A 12,477-nucleotide genomic window follows, 5' to 3' on the forward strand; every position below is an offset into this window, starting at 1 on the left:
CATCCTATCTCTACTAAAAACAGAAAAATTTGGCTTGGCACCTGTGGCTCAAGTGGCTGAGGCATCAGCCACATACACCTGAGCTGGCAGGTTTGAATCCAGCCCAGGCCCACCAAACAACAATGACAGCTGCAACCAAAAAAATAGCTGGGTGTTGTGGCAGGTGCCTGTAATCCCAGCTACTTGGGAGGCAGAGGCAGTACAATTTCTTGAGCCCAGGAGTTGGAGTTTACTATGAGCTATGATGCAACAGCACACTACCCAGGGTGAAAGCTTGAGGCTCTGTCTCAAAAAATAAATAAATGAGCTCTTCAAATAAGAAACTAGATATGCAGTGTCCAAATTAAATGGTGTGCCAGAAGCAATAAGGAGCTGATTATATAAAATCGAATTAGTGATGTGGAATACAAGTTCGAGAAACTCTCCCTAAATGTGGAGAAAAAAGATAAAGAAAATTTGAAGAAAAAGGTTGTAGACATAAAGGATAGACTACAAAGATCCAAGATATAGAATTGATATTCCAGAAGAGACAAGAACAAACATTCAGTGGGAACAATTGTTAACACTACAGGAGAAAACATTCTGAGATGAAGAATGACGTGAGTCTGTATTCAAACAGGCTTGTTGCCAAACACCAAGAAAACTTAATGATAAGAGAATGAGAACTAAATCTATTCTTGTTAACCTTTATACTTTCCCTTGTTAAAATTGTCATCATCATCAGGCACCCAAGCAGGGAGAGAAACAAGCAAACATACAAAAGTTATTCATTCACAAAGGAAGATAAAGCAGACTAGATCTGGATGTTCTTACAATTAAACATCAAAAGAGAGTGGAGCAGTGTATACAGAATTCTGTAGACAGTTTGGACCCCCAAGTTTGTTATCCAGCCAAATTATTTGATGAAGAAGCAAAACATTTTCAATTAAGCAAAGTTCCAGAATATATACCACCCACCTACCCTTGCAAAAGAATTATTTCAAAACATACTCTAGCTGACTGAGAGATTCTTCAATATATAGGCAAAAGCAAGAACCTACAACTTTTTTACCTGTATGATTTTATTGTAGGATTTAGCTAGCTCTTTTTTTTTTTTCAGTTTTTGGCCGGGGCTGGGTTTGAACCCACCACCTCTGGCATATGGGCCCGGCACCCTGCTCAGTTGAGCCACAAGCGCCACCCTAGCTAGCTCTTGAATTACTGCTTTGTTAATTTTAGAAAGCAAGTACAAAAACTAAAGTCATTCTCTCCAGAGCATGCATTAATTATTCTGCAAAAATCAGTGTGCTAATGTTCTTAATCTTTAGAATTACCTGAGATAGTTAGGCACACATATTTCCATTTGCAAATAGTACCTACTAGTTAAATATGTACTTTAATGCTTATGGAATATTATAATGATTCTCAAACTGTGGTTCCCTGACCAGCCACATAAATTTCACCTGGAACTTGTTAGAAAAGCAAATTCTTGAGCCCCTACCCAGATTTAGTGAATCATAATTCCTGAGGTTGGAGGTCAGCAATCTGTGTTTGAACAGGCTTTGCAATAAAATTTAAGAGTCATTAGTGTAACACATTGGGTCCCAGACTAAGTTAATCATCAGAATCACTTCTGATGGCTTTCAAACATATTTTCCCCATACAGATGAGTCTTAATCCTCTGGGTTTGGAAATAACTGGTCTGATAAAGCTTGAAATCAAAAGACCTAAACTTGGGGGATGGACCAAAATCGTGGACAAGAAGGATCATTCAGCTGAGCTCTCCTAGAACGACTGGGGAAAAAAGAGAACCTGGCCATACCTGGCACAGGAATCTTATTCAGAGTTATAGCTCAGAGAGCACAGCGAGGAGGTGGTGATCTGGGTACAGAATATGATCCAGAGGGTGGAAATTGATGATTTAGGCAAGTGATTACAACCTGGTGGCATCAGCTGACCCCCACCCCCAACCCCATGGAGGTCTGGGATGGAAAGAAACCTTTCTGGAGTTTTCAGTTGTTGGGGGAAGCTGCACCTTGAGTGGAAACCTTTTGAGGAGTGGGCAGACTCAAACCGTATACAGCAACCAGATTTGAATACCAGTTGGAGTGGATTTGCCATAGGTTTGGTGGCTGAGGAGACAGCCAGCCTGAGCCAGAGCGAGATCTTGTCTCTAAAGAAAAAAAAATAGCTTGGAGTTGTGGTGAGCACCTGTAGTCCCAGCTACTTGGGATGTTGAGGCTAGAGAATCACTTAAGCCCAGGTGTTTGAGGTTGCTGTGAGCTGTGACATCATGGCACTCTTCCGAGGACGTCAAAGTGAGACTTTCTTTAAAAAAAGAAAAAAGGCAAAGGACTTAAATGTGACCCTAGAACAAATAGGATAAATAGACATATACAGAACACATGATCCCAAAACTAAAGAATATACATTTTTCTCATAAGCCCATGATATGTGGTCCAAAATAGACCACCTCCTAGGATACAAATCAAACCTCAGTAAAATTAAAAGAATAGAAATTATACCTTGTATCTTCTCAGACCACAAGGCAATAAAGGTAGAACTCAACTCCAACAAAAACATTCATCCCCACACAAAAACTTGGTAATTAAACAACTTATGCTGAATGATAGTTGAGTTCAGGAAGAGATAAAAGGGGAAATCATTAAATTCCTCAAACAACAACAATGAGGACAGAAGTTACCAAAACCTGCGAGATACAGCAAAAACAGTCTTTATATATATATAAATATTATATATTATATGTAACATATATGTAACATATAATATATAATATTTATATATTATAAATAATATATTTATTATATATATTTTATTAATATTAAATCATAGCTGTATACATTAATGCAATCATGGGGCACCATACATTGGTTTTATAAACAGTTTGACACATTTTCATCACACTGGTTAATATAGTCTTCCTGGCATTTTCTTAGTTATTGTGTTAAGACAATTATATTCTACATTTGCTAAGTTTCACATGTACCCTTGTAAGATGTACTGCAGGTGTAATCCCACCTATCACCTTCCCTCTGCCCATCCTCCCCCTTCCCTCCCATCCCTCTCCCCATTCCCCATATTCTTAGGTTATAACTGGGTTATAGCTTTCATGAAAGCCAAAAATTAGTTTCATAGTAGGGCTGAGTACATTGGATACTTTTTCTTCCATTCTTGAGATACTTTACTAAGAAGAATATGTTCCAGCTCCATTCATGTAAACATGAAAGAGGTAAAGTCTCCATCTTTCTTTAAGGCTGTCAGCAAAAACAGTCTTAAGAGGGAAGTTTGTCACATTAGATGTCTACATTTGAAAAACAAAAGAACACATCAACAAACTCATGAACCATATAATGGAATTGGGAAAAGAAGAACAACCTAATCCCAAACCCAGCAGAAGAAAAGAAATAAAAAAACTAAATCAGAGATTAATGAAATTGAAAAAGAAAAAATTATTCAGAAAAATTAACGAAACAAAGTTGGTTTTTCGAAAAAATAAATAAAATCGGTAAACCCTTGGCCAGATTAACTAAAAACAAAAAAGTAAATCTCTAAAACCTCAATTAGAAACTATAAAGGGGAAATAACAGATGCCACAGAGATACAAGAGATCATCTCTGAATACTACAAGAAACTCTATGCCCAGAAATTTGACAATGGGGAGGAAATGGATCAATACCTGGAATCACACCTTCTCCCTAGACTTAAGGAGAAATAGATCTCTTAAATGGACCAATTTCAAGAACTGAGATTGAAGAAACAATTTAAAAATCTCCCAACAAAATAATGCCCTGGTCCAGATGGCTTCACACCAGAATTCTGTCAAACCTTCAAGGAAGAGCTTATACCCATACTGCAGAAGTTATTCCAATACATTGAGAAGAAGGAATCTTCCACAACATGTTCTACAAAGCAAACATCACCCTGATACCAAAACCAGGAAAAGACCTAACTAAAAAGGAGAGTTTCAAACTAATTTCACTAATGAATATAAATGCAAAAATTCTCACTAAAATCCTAGGCTATAGATTGTAGCTACACATTAAAAAAATCATTCATCACGATCAAGTAGGTTTCATCCCAGGGATGCAAGGCTGATTTAACATACGCAAGTCCATAAATGTAATTCACCATATCAACAAAAGCAAAAACAAAGACCATATAATCCTCAATAGATGCAAAAAAAGCATTCAATAAAATTCGGCATCCTTTTCTAATTAGAACACTTATGATTTTAGGCGTAGGTGGCATGTTTCTGAATCTGATTGAAGCCATCTATGACAAACCCACAGCTAATATTATACTGAATGGCATAAAACTGTAAGCTTTTCCACTTAGAATTGGAACCAGACAAGGTTGTCCTCCATCACCACTACTATTCAACATAGTGCTAGAAGTTCTAGCCAATACAATCACACAAGAGAGCGAAATAAAGGGCATCCAAATGGGAGCAAAGGAGGTCAAACTGTCCTTCTTTGCTGACGATATGATCTTAGAGAACCCCAAAGACTCAACTACAAGACTCCTGGAAGTCATCAAAAAATACAGTAATATCTCAGGATATAAAATCAATGCCCACAAGTCAGTAGCCTTTGTATATGCCAATACCAACCAAGATGAGAGACTAATTAAGGACACAACCTTCACCGTAGCTTCAAAGAAAATGAAATACCTAGGAATATACCTAACAAAAGAGGTGAAGGACCTCTATAAAGAAAATTATGAAACCTTAAGAAAGAAATAGCAGAGGATATTAACAAATGGGAGAACATACCATGCTCATGTCTGGGAAGAATCAACATTGTTAAAAATGTCTATACTTCCCAAAGTAATCCACAGATTCATGCAATCCCCATTAAAATAATTCTTTGTTTTGTATGGAACCAGAACAAACCCCATATAGCAAGGCAATTCTTAGTAATAAAAACAAAGCTGGGGTTATCACCCTACCAGACTTTCAGCTATACTACAAGGCCATAGTGATGAAAACAGCATGGTTTTGGCACAAAAAATAGAGACATTGACATTTGGAACCGAATGGAAAACCATGAGATGAAACTAACCTCTTACAGCCACCGATGTTTGATCAATCAAACAAGAACATATATGGGAAAAGAATCCCTTTTCAAAAATGGTGCTGGGAGAACTAGATAAAAGACTAAAACTGGACCCACAACTCTCACCACTTACAAAAATTGATTCAAGATGGATAAAAGATTTAAATGTAAGGCATGAAACAATAAAAATCAGCAAGGAAAGTGTGGGGAGAACACTTGAAGATATCAGCCTAGGGAAAGATTTTATGAAGAAGACTTCTGTGGCAATTGCAACAACAAAAATAAATAAATGGGACTTAATTAACCTGAAGTGCTTCTCTGCAGCTAAGGAAACAACAACCAAAGCAAAAAGACAGCCTATCTTTTCAGAATGGGAAAAGATATTTGCATATTACAAATAATGCAAGAAAATAAAAGCTTTGACAACTGGAATCTATAGAGAACTCAAATTAATCAACAAAGAAACCCCAGCAATGAATAGAACCTTCTCTAAAGATGAATGGCTAATGAACATATGGGAAAATACTCATTGTCCCTAATCATCAGAGAAATACAAATCTAAACTACCTTGAGATATCACCTAAAGCCAGTGAGAATGGCCCACATCACAAAATCTCAAAGCTGCAGATGCTGGCATGGATGTGGAGAGAAGGGAACACTTTTACACTGCTGGTGGGACTGCAAACTAATATAACCTCTTTGGAAGGAAGTATGGAGAATCCTCAAAGAACTCAAATTAGACCTCCCATTTGATCCTGCAATCCCATTACTTGTACCTGTTTATTGCAGCTCAATTTATAATCAGCCTAAACAGCCTAAATGCCCTCCAACCCAGGAATGGATTAACAAACTGTGGTGTATGTGTACCATGGAATACTATTCAGCCACTAAAAAAGATGGGGACTTTTACATCTTTTGTATTAACCTTGATGGAGGCGGAGCACATTCTTCTTAGTAAAGCATCACAAGAATGGAGAAGCAAGAATCCAATGTACTCTATTCTAATATAAGACAGTAGATGAGTTAATACAAGGGGGTGAGGGAATGGAGAAGTGGGGAGGGGGGAGGGGGATGGGGGAAAAAACAAGAAAAAGTAAAACAAAAAAATTTTTTTATCTTAATATTTCTTCTTTTCCATTCAGCGCCTGTAGCTCAGTGGCTAGGGCACCAGCCATATACACCAGAGCTGGCAGGTTCGAGCCTGGCCTAGATCTGCCAAACAACAATGACAACTACCACAAAAAAATAGCCAGGTGTGGTGGCGGGCACCTGTAGTCCCAGCTACCTGGGAGGGTAAGGCTAGAGAACCACTTAAGCCCAAGAGTTAGAGGTTGCTGTGAGCTGTGACGCCACAGCACTCTACCAAGGGGTGACATAGTGAGACTCCATCTCAAAAAATAAGTAAATAAATTTCTTCTTTCTGTACCCTAACTTTTTATACTAATGTTAGTTACTCTTCATTATATGAACATGTGTATACTGGCGCCACTACATTATTACTGCCAGTATATACTGCCACCAATATGTTATTTGCATAATTATATACACTGTTACCTTGGGACTTTTGGGACACTGGTACATTATTTTCAAAGCTTCAAAGTAACATAAACTGATGAAATAGTTAAGCTCTATTTCTATCTCTGGGGTAAAGTTCTGCTTCAATAGACTATACCAGAACAACAGAACAATTATTAACAGGAATCCAGCATTATAATGCATTTATAAACTACTACTGGATTTGTGGGGCCTGTGGGAATCCTATTTTCAAGAGCATAATTACTCTAAACGACCTGCAGACCAGGTGGCTTTCTTGGAATATATGTATATATAAACATTTATAATTATAACTCTCATTTCTATTCTTTTCTAATATTAATATGGCATATAATCATGTAATTATATGGTTGGATCTAAAGAAAATTCAAAAGTTCCTGTTGCTCCATTCAGAAATGCTAATACATTTTTAGAACAACTACATAACTTTTCCTAAATTGTATTTTACCTGTGTGAACTAGTTCACGGTCAAAATTCAACTTCGTCTAAAATAAGACCTGTTTATGTCTAAGCTCCATTCACAACCTGATAACCTGTTTTAAGTCAAAATATCTTCTAGGGAAGGAGGGCTTTCATCTAAAATGTAATATTTATGTATATGTTCCTAGATACCCTGTGCCATATCAGAGCACAGGCTTTGGGGGTCAGACTAACTGACTTTTTTTAAATACTAGTTATATGAAATATTGAAAAAATTGTGTGGCCTCAGGTAAATTGCTTAATGTCCCAAAGCCTCAGTTTCATCATCTTAAAGCACAAATTTTTTTTAGCATGTTTAAGTTTTCATCTTGGCCTTATCCCTGTCCTCTGCTTCAATGAATCCTTTTGTGGGCTCTTTGCCTTAGTCTTTTCATTTGTAAAATGCAAATAATATAATTTCCTGCACTCATACCTTGAAGATATGGATTTAGTTCCAAGCCACCAAAAGAAAGTAGATATTGCAATAAAGTGAGTCATAAATTTTTTATTTCTCAGTGCATATAAAAGTTATGTTTGCATTATGCCATAAGATGTCTATTAAGTATGAAAGCAATTATCTAAGAAATAATGTACATATTAGGAGAATAAGGGAGCAGAGAGAGGGTAGGAGGGTGGGAGTAGGGGTTACAATGTATGGCACACCTTTGGGGGCGGGACTCAATTATATGAGGGATTTTATCTAACAAATGTAATCAATGTAACCTAATTCTTTGTATCTTCAATGAACCCCCCCCCCAAAAAAAGTAAATTTAAAAAGAAATATGGGGCAGCACCTGTTGCTCAGTGAATAGGGCGCTGGCCCCATATATCGAGGGTGGCAGGTTCAAATCTAGCCCTGGCCAAACTGCAACAAAAAATAGCCAGGCGTTGTGGCGGGCACCTGTGGTCCCAGCTACTTGGGAGGCTGAGACAAGAGAATAGCCTAAACCCAAGAGCTAGAGGTTGCTGTGAACTATGTTGCCACGGTACTCTACTGAGGGCGACAAAGTGAGACTTTGTCTCTAAAATAACAATAATAATAATAATAATAATAAATAAAAAAGAAATGTGCATATCTTAAGAATGCTTTATTGCTAAAAATATATTAATACAATACATTAATATAGTAGGGATCATCTATAGGATGATTATCTAAAGCAGGCATCCTCAAACTTTTTAAACAGGCAGCCAATTCACTGTCCCTCAAACCGTTAGAGGGCCAGACTATAGTTTAAAAAAAAGAAACTATATGGAGGCGGAGCAAGATGGCAGCCGAGTAACAGCTTCCTTGCATCTGGGCACCGTGAGTCTGGGGAGATAGGACTCCAGGCATCTCTGGCTGGTGGGAACTGCCTATCATCACTCCTATGAAGATACAGGGAGTAAGCGAGAGACTTCTGGACCCCAAGAGGAGGACTAAAACAGTGGAAAACCGGCAAGTGGTCGCGTGTGTTCAATCCGTCTAAACCCGCCCACAACTGTAAGTTCAGTAGCAGCGAGACTGCAAACCAGAAAGGCCTTACCTGTGAACTGTTTTGATGTCCTTGGACTTGGCACTGAGTTGAACTGCCTTGGGGAAGGCCTGAGCGGGAGTGCGGAGAACTTTGGCCGTTGTCTAGGGCCCCAGTCTGAGCCGCTGAGCCAGACGGAGCTAATAGTGTTTGGCGCTGGGTCACACAGATCCATTGTCAGTGATCTGCCCCGGCAAGCTCCGCCCTCAGGGTTGCAGAGCTAGAAACGGGTGGGAGCTGGTAACCCAGCAACCAAGTAGCCTAAGGGTGGGGTTTGAGCCGCCTTGCAGCCCTAACCCTCAGGGGCAGAGTGAGACCGGTTTTGGCACACTGAGTAAGTGGATAGCCACTTCAGCAGCGATTCCAGTGAGAAAGCTGGGAAAGCTTCTGCTCAGCAAGTTTACAAGTTCAAAGTGCCTTTTAAGTAGGCTGAAGAGAGATTTAGGGTGTCTACCTGCTGGGGTTTGAGAAATCAGCAGCCTCCAGTCGTACCAGAACTGTGATTAACATCTCATACCCCAGAAGACCACATGTTGCCCAGACAATATTCAATAACATATACAAACTGCTTTGTTTTTGGTTGTGTATTTTTTTCTTCTTTTTTTTTTGGGTTGGTTGTTTTTTTTGTTTGTTTATTTTGACGTTGCTGATGTTCTTTTGTTTTTTTAATTTCAATCTTTTCCACACAGATCCCTTTTTCTTTCTCAATTTTCCTAGTTTAATTATAATTTCCCATTGCTGCCTTTTTTAATAACTTCAACTTCATTTTTGCTAGTGTTTCTACCGATATAATTTGGTTTTTCACCCAATTTTATCCCCGTAAAGTTTTCTGTTTGCTTGTTTTGGTTTGATTTATAGCATTTTTGTCTTTCCTCTCTACTTGGTGGAGGTGGGGTACTGTGTCTGATCAGGTTAGCAAAGAGCTGCTGACCTCAAGGGAACCACGCAACTGGGCACCCCCAGAAGGTGGGGTTTTTTAAGGTTGTGTCAAAGTACCCTACTGTACACCTATATTGCCCTGTCTCCCTCTTTCTGTGCCTCTCTTCTTTTTGTCAATATTCCTTATACCCACCCCCTCTCCTTTCTCTATCTTTCTTTTTTTCTTATCACTCGGTCCTCCTTTCTTTCATCCCCTTTTTTTGCTCTTCAACCTTCTCACCCTTCTGGTCCTGTAACCCTTAGTCCACAGGCACAAGAACTTAAAGAGCAAGAGGAAGTGAAAGGAAAATTAGGGCAAGGAAACAGATAAAAGAAACCACTCATGAGGAAGAATCAGCAGAAAACTCCAGGCAACATGAAGAACCAGTCTAGAACAACCCCACCAAGGGACCATGAGGTAGCTACTGCAGATGATTCCACCAATATAGAAATGTTAGGAATGACAGAAAGGGAATTTAGAATACACATGTTAAAAACAATGAAGGAAATGATGGAAACAATGAAGGAAATTGCTAATAAAGTGGAAAATAACCAAAAGGAAATCCAAAAACAGAATCAAATAAGAGATGAACGACATGAAGAATATAAAAAGGATATAGCAGACCTGAAGGAACTGAAACAGTCAATTAGGGAACTTAAAGATACAATGGAAAGTATCAGCAACAGGTTAGACCATGCAGAAGAAAGAATTTCAGAGGTAGAAGACAAAGTTCTTGAGATAACTCAGACAGTAAAAGAGGCAGAAAAGAAGAGAGAGAAAGCAGAACGTTCACTGTCAGAATTATGGGACTTTATGAAGCGTTCCAACATACGAGTTATAGGAATTCCAGAAGGGGAAGAAGAATGCCCCAGAGGAATGGAAGCCATACTAGAGAATATTATAAAAGAAAATTTCCCAAACATCACCAAAGATTCTGACACACTGCTTTCAGAGGGATATCGGACCCCAGGTCGCCTCAACTCTAACCGAGCTTCTCCAAGACACATTGTGATGAACCTGTCCAAAGTCAAGACAAAAGAAAAGATTCTGCAAGCTGCCAGGAGTAAGCGCCAGTTGACCTACAGGGGCAAATCCATCAGAGTGACCGCAGACTTCTCTAATGAAACTTTCCAAGCAAGAAGACAATGGTCATCTACCTTTAACCTACTTAAACAGAACAATTTTCAGCCCAGAATTCTGTACCCTGCTAAGCTAAGCTTCAGAATTGACGGAGAAATCAAATCATTTACGGATATACAAACATTGAGGAAATTCGCCACAACAAGACCAGCTCTACAGGAAATACTTCAACCTGTTGTGCACACTGACCACCACAATGGATCAGCAGCAAAGTAAGAACTCAGAAATTAAAGGACAGAACCAAACCTCCACACTGATGCAAAAGATAAAACTAAGCAATGGACTGTCACAAAATAAGACGAATAGAATACTACCACACTTATCAATTATCTCAATAAATGTTAATGGCTTGAATTCCCCACTGAAGAGACATAGATTGGCTGACTGGATTAAAAAACACAAGCCATCCATTTGCTGTCTGCAAGAAACACACCTGGCCTCAAAAGACAAATTAAAGCTCCGAGTCAAGGGTTGGAAGACAATTTTTCAGGCAAACGGAATTCAGAAGAAAAGAGGAGTTGCAATCTTATTTTCAGATACGTGTGGATTTAAAGCAACTAAAGTCAAAAAAGACAAAGATGGTCACTTTATATTGGTCAAGGGAAAACTACAACAAGAAGACATTTCCATTCTAAATATTTATGCACCCAATTTAAATGCTCCCAGATTCTTGAAGCAGACCTTACTCAGTCTGAGCAATATGATATCTGATAATACCATCATAACAGGGGACTTTAACACACCTCTTACAGAGCTGGACAGATCCTCTAAACAGAAATTAAACAAAGATGTAAGAGATTTAAATGAGACCCTAGAACAACTATGCTTGATAGATGCATATAGAACACTCCACCCCAAAGATAAAGAATATACATTCTTCTCATCACCCCATGGAACATTCTCCAAAATTGATCATATCCTGGGACACAAAACAAATATCAACAGAATCAAAAGAATTGAAATTTTACCTTGTATCTTTTCAGACCATAAGGCACTAAAGGTGGAACTCAACTCTAACAAAAATGCTCAAGCCCACCCAAAGGCATGGAAATTAAACAATCTTCTGTTGAATAACAGATGGGTGAAGGAAGAAATAAAACAGGAAATCATTAACTTCCTTGAGCATAACAACAATGAAGACACAAGCTACCAAAACCTGTGGGATACTGCAAAAGCAGTTTTGAGAGGAAAATTCATCGCTTTAGATGCCTACATTCGAAAAACAGAAAGAGAGCATATCAACGATCTCACAAGAGATCTTATGGAATTGGAAAAAGAAGAACAATCTAAGCCTAAACTCAGTAGAAGAAAAGAAATATCCAAAATCAAATCAGAGATCAATGAAATTGAAAACAAAAGAATCATTCAGAAAATTAATGAAACAAGGAGTTGGTTTTTTGAAAAAATAAATAAAATAGATAAACCATTAGCCAGACTAACTAGAAATAGAAAAGTAAAATCTCTAATAACCTCAATCAGAAACGATAAAGGGGAAATAACAACTGATCCCACAGAGATACAAGAGATCATCTCTGAATACTACCAGAAACTCTATGCCCAGAAATTTGACAATGTGAAGGAAATGGATCAATATTTGGAATCACACCCTCTCCCTAGACTTAGCCAGGAAGAAATAGACCTCCTGAACAGACCAATTTCAAGCACTGAGATCAAAGAAACAATAAAAAAGCTTTCAACTAAAAAATGCCCTGGTCCAGACGGCTTCACTCCAGAATTCTATCAAACCTTCAAGGAAGAGCTTATTCCTGTACTGCAGAAATTATTCCAAAAAACTGAGGAAGAAGGAATCTTCCCCAACACATTCTATGAAGCAAACATC

The 12,477-nt window shown here is 38.3% G+C and overlaps 1 protein-coding gene across 8 annotated transcripts in view; it reads left to right on the top strand.

Moving 5' to 3' along the window:
- Nucleotides 1-12,477, top strand: part of GLCE (glucuronic acid epimerase) — a 159,817-nt gene that overhangs the window by 115,929 nt on the left and 31,411 nt on the right. The window contains exon 1 of one of the 8 annotated variants that reach the window (XM_053593364.1): nt 8,264-8,547. The exons of the other annotated variants lie outside the window; for them this stretch is intronic. The gene's annotated coding sequence lies outside the window, so the exon portion shown is untranslated. Of the gene's footprint in view, nt 1-8,263; nt 8,548-12,477 lie in introns of those variants that run through there. 8 annotated transcript variants of the gene reach the window in all.

Source organism: Nycticebus coucang, chromosome 6 (assembly GCF_027406575.1).
Source record: "Nycticebus coucang isolate mNycCou1 chromosome 6, mNycCou1.pri, whole genome shotgun sequence".
Lineage (NCBI taxonomy): Eukaryota > Metazoa > Chordata > Mammalia > Primates > Lorisidae > Nycticebus > Nycticebus coucang.